Source organism: Galeopterus variegatus, unplaced genomic scaffold (genome assembly GCF_000696425.1).
Source record: "Galeopterus variegatus unplaced genomic scaffold, G_variegatus-3.0.2 Scaffold14383, whole genome shotgun sequence".
Lineage (NCBI taxonomy): Eukaryota > Metazoa > Chordata > Mammalia > Dermoptera > Cynocephalidae > Galeopterus > Galeopterus variegatus.
In genome coordinates this window covers 1-4,375 of record NW_007740494.1, presented here as the reverse complement: position 1 = coordinate 4,375, position 4,375 = coordinate 1, and positions in this window count along the sequence as shown.

Sequence of the window (4,375 nt, the reverse complement as noted above, 5' to 3'; positions counted from 1 at the left end):
TAAATGACCTCGGGGTTATTTGACCCATCTTCTCCCTCTTCTACTTAAACAATGTCTGTTCTTGTTCAGTAAATCCAACAGTTTCTCTCCTATAACTCTGAGGAAGTTAATGGTATTTTCTGTTTCCCTTGCGCGATCTCTATTTCTTCCAAATTGCTTTTTCCTTTTTTTTCTTTTTCGTCTGTTTGCTTTGGCCTGTTTCATATTAGAGGATTTGCTGAAACATCTGGAGGCCCTTGGCATCTGCTCATGTTTCACAGGGCAACACGGGAAAGTCTTGCTCGTGTGCTGTGGCTTCGTGGCCTGTGGGTGACTCTGTGAGGTTCTTTGACTGGGTTCTTGACTGAGGTACCCAAATCAGCAGAGTGTGTACTGAAGAACTGGACTCCAAGGACAGATGACATGCATTTGGATTTTTTTTTATTTTATTTTACAAGTTTCCGTGACAGTTCATAACGTATCTTAATGCTGGGCACACCAAAGACTGTTAACACTAGGTATTCATGCCATCGTCGGTCACATAAAGGACACCTACAAATTTAGGGTACAGAACTTTCAACAAATAGTCATTTAATACCCGTTATTTGAAACTAAGTGTTTGGTGGACATATGAATTAGAGTGCATCTGGCTTCTTTAAGGGGTTAACAGTGAGGTGGAGGTGAAGATGGAGAGAAGCCCAGAGAGGGCTGGACAAGTTTGACTGCGCATCTGATAGGTACTTTTCACTTCATTTCTCTCCATTCATAGCAGATGCTAAGTGCAAACACAAGATCATCATCTCGGCTTGGTTGAGTTGAAGCCAATGAAAGTCCTAGTTCAAAGAGGCCCTGAGTCTTCTGCTTGGGACCCAATCCACACCACGAGACAGATCTGATGGGTTTTAATTGTTAGCAGGGTTGCAGTTGTCCAGGAGAACATGGGAAAATGAAAATTCTGAGAAGAATGGAGGGCAGCATCCAAAACTACCCTGGAGCAGGGCCGGCCTGTGCGCACTTGGAGAGTTCGGTTCTGACAGCACCAGGGCCACGGGTTCGGATCCCTACGGAGGGATGGCCAGTTGGCTCACTTGGGAGAGCACAGTGCTGACAACACCACGTCAAGGGATAGGAACCCCTTACCGGTCAGCTTTACAAAAAAAAAAAGTAATTGTTTTCAACTGAATAACTTGTCTCCATTGCTTTTCATTGTAGAATGAGAGATGGTTCTGTGCTCAAGTATTTTGGCACTTGGAAATAATGAAATCAAAATTAGAAATGGAATGTAGTTCTAAAACCTCATCAAATTACAGTGATAGCTATAATAATCAAATCAATAAAAGATTCTTAAATAATTACGACACTCAAAGTTCAGAGCTACATGCAAAGTCACAAATATATTTAAAGTTAAAACACATAGCAATATTAAAAACTTAACAGCACAGTCACCTCTCTTGCCTTGCTGTATGTATCAATCCTTTCAAAGAAGCAGCCTCTCCTAAAGCAATTGTCATTTGACTAAATTGACCACCTGCCTCAAACTCCTTGACATTTTAAACTATTCTTCCAGAGTCATCATTTTAATTACCCCCCCATAACTTGGAATTACCAGCCTCAATACATTTGCATTGTTCCCTGTACTATTCCACAATGGGGGACAAAAAGCCTACCCTTGCCTTATCTGTGAGCATCTTTTTTTCTTGCAATCAGCTTATTCTCCATAGCAGCAGAGTATCTCTCTGTTGCATTCTATGCCAATATGATCATGTATAGCTGGCTGGTAGCTCAGCTGGTTAGAGCACAGCCTTGTATCACCAAGGTCAAGGGTGTGGATCCCTATATTGGCCAGCCACACACACACACACACAGATTCCAATATGATCATGTATTTATTTACCTAATAGGAGCAGATGACATTGGTTTCGTTTTGTTTTGCTTTTTAATTAAATGAACTTTAAAAATACCTGTTTATTTCAGACCTTTAGGATTTTCTAGGGCTCATTAAGTTTTATCAATTTCTCTCTTTTAAACACACACATACACTGAGTACCTAGGACCCTATTTGGAACTTACAGCAGAAAGAAGATACAACGGAGGCACAAAAAGAACAGCAAGAAAACTCAAATTCTTATGTTTTACAGGAATGATTTTTCCCTTTGCAAAAGATGTGTTCTTTCCATTTCTTTGCCTCTTGTAACTTAACATGTCACCCCTCCCCCAAATATCATCTACTTTCCACTAAACTTACTTGCTTTAATGCTCTTCGTTTTTAAAAGTCAAGCTCATTTGCCACTTTCTGCAAAATAGCTTCTCTCAATTCTCAAGAAAGTGATCTATAGTCCATTTTCTACTCAGAATCATTCCAGAGCCTCCCCCAATATTGTTGACATTCCCCTTGACACCACATTTTTAAATGACAGTCCTAAACATAAAAGAAAAGCATCTCTATGGTCATATTGTTTGGATCATTTCTTTTGTCATTGGTATCAGAAGTTGTCACATATTTTTATCATTCAGTTGCATGCCAGGACAAATGAACCACAATTTTGTACTAACGTTTAAGAAATTTGTAATCATCTTCTAGCTCAGATGTCATGAGACCCCCTTTCCTCCCTACACATGTGTACACATCTGCATCCCCTATTCCTAGGGGGATTCTGCAGGAGATGAGGTGAGAGGGCTCCCTTGACTAGTGTGGGTGCCCAGGGTCAGCATGCTGGGGTGTCACTTACCTTTGATTGCCTGTGACACTGCTATCAAGGCCATGCACAGAACCAAGAAGAATGTGTTAGCCAGAGAAAGGAGACCCAGTGAGCTACCTCAGGGGTTCAGAGGTGTCCCCTGAGACTGAGAGTGAAGAAACCCACAGTAATAGGACAATCAAGGAGGCCAAAGTGAGCGGCAGAAGTCAAGGCAGGATGTTGACTCTGGGAAACCTTTGTGCCCAGGCAGTTCCTGGCTGAAGAAAGTGGTGGACAGACAGAATTAAAGGGGTGGCAGGTTATCAGGCAGCATGTTCGTGGTGACTCCCATCTGGGTGTTCTAGATGAATCCTGGGCTTCAATACAGTAGTTACCTGTCAGATCACATATTTCAAGATAATTCATTCATCAGTACTTGGCACCTATTCTTTGCCAGGTGCTGGGCTGGGGGCCTGGGATATGGGCAGACCAAGGGGTAGACTCTGCTCCTGGGTTGCTGACTGTCAGGGGAGGGGGACTAAGGATCATGACATAATTCAGAGTGATAACATGTGTAGGCAGAGCACCAGGTAATAAAATCAGTCTCTTCTCTAGTGCAGCATTTCAGGGAGTATTTATGGAGCCCCTGTGTCAGGCCCTGGATTCTGGGCACAAAATAGTGACATGGTTGCTGTCTCCCAGGACCAGTAGGCTGTGGGCTGGGACAGTGTTGACACCAATGGACCTACATCACGGCGATATGTATCTGGTGTAAAGAAAATGGGGTGTGAAGCCAGAGTATGGGGGTGGAATCCTGATTATGTCAACAATGGATATTTTATACCATTTGAAAAGAATTCCTGAATATATCTGAATACTTTCATCTAACGTAGATATAAAGTTATTGCAAAAATGNTTGAGACTGTTTTTGTTTTGTTTTGCTTTTTAATTAAATGAACTTTAAAAATACCTTATTTATTTCAGTCCTTTAGAATTTTCTAGGGCTTATTAAGGTTTATCAATTTCTCTCTTTTTTTTTTTTTATTTATTTTTTTTTTTTTCAGATTGTTTGCATTTTTCAGTTCTTTTTTTTTTTTTTTTTTTAAATTTTTTATTTTGTCAATATACAATGTATATGATTATNCTATTCCACAATGGGAGACAAAAAGCCTACCCTTGCCTTATCTGTGAGCATCTTTTTTTCTCGCAATCGGCTTCTTCTCCATAGCAGCAGAGCATCTCTCTGTTGCATTCTATTCCAATATGATCATGTATAGGCTGGCTGGTAGCTCAGCTGGTTAGAGCACAGCCTCGTATCACCAAGGTCAAGGGTGTGGATCCCTATACTGGCCAGCCACACACACACACAAAGATTCCAGTATGATCATGTATTTATTTAGCTAATAGGAGAAGTTGAGACTGTTTTTGTTTTGTTTTCTTTTTAATTAAATGAACTTTAAAAATACCTTGTTTATTTCAGACCTTTAGAACTTTCTAGGGCTTATTAAGGTTTATCAATTTCTCTCTTTTAAACACACACATACACAGAGTACCTAGAACCCTAGTTGGAAGTTACAGCAGAAAGAAGATACTACGGAGGCACAAAAAGAACAGCAAGAAAACTCAAATTCTGATGTTTTACAGGAATGACTTTTCACTTTGCAAAAGATGTGTTCTTTCCATTTCTTTGCCTCTTGTAACGTAACACGTCACCCTCC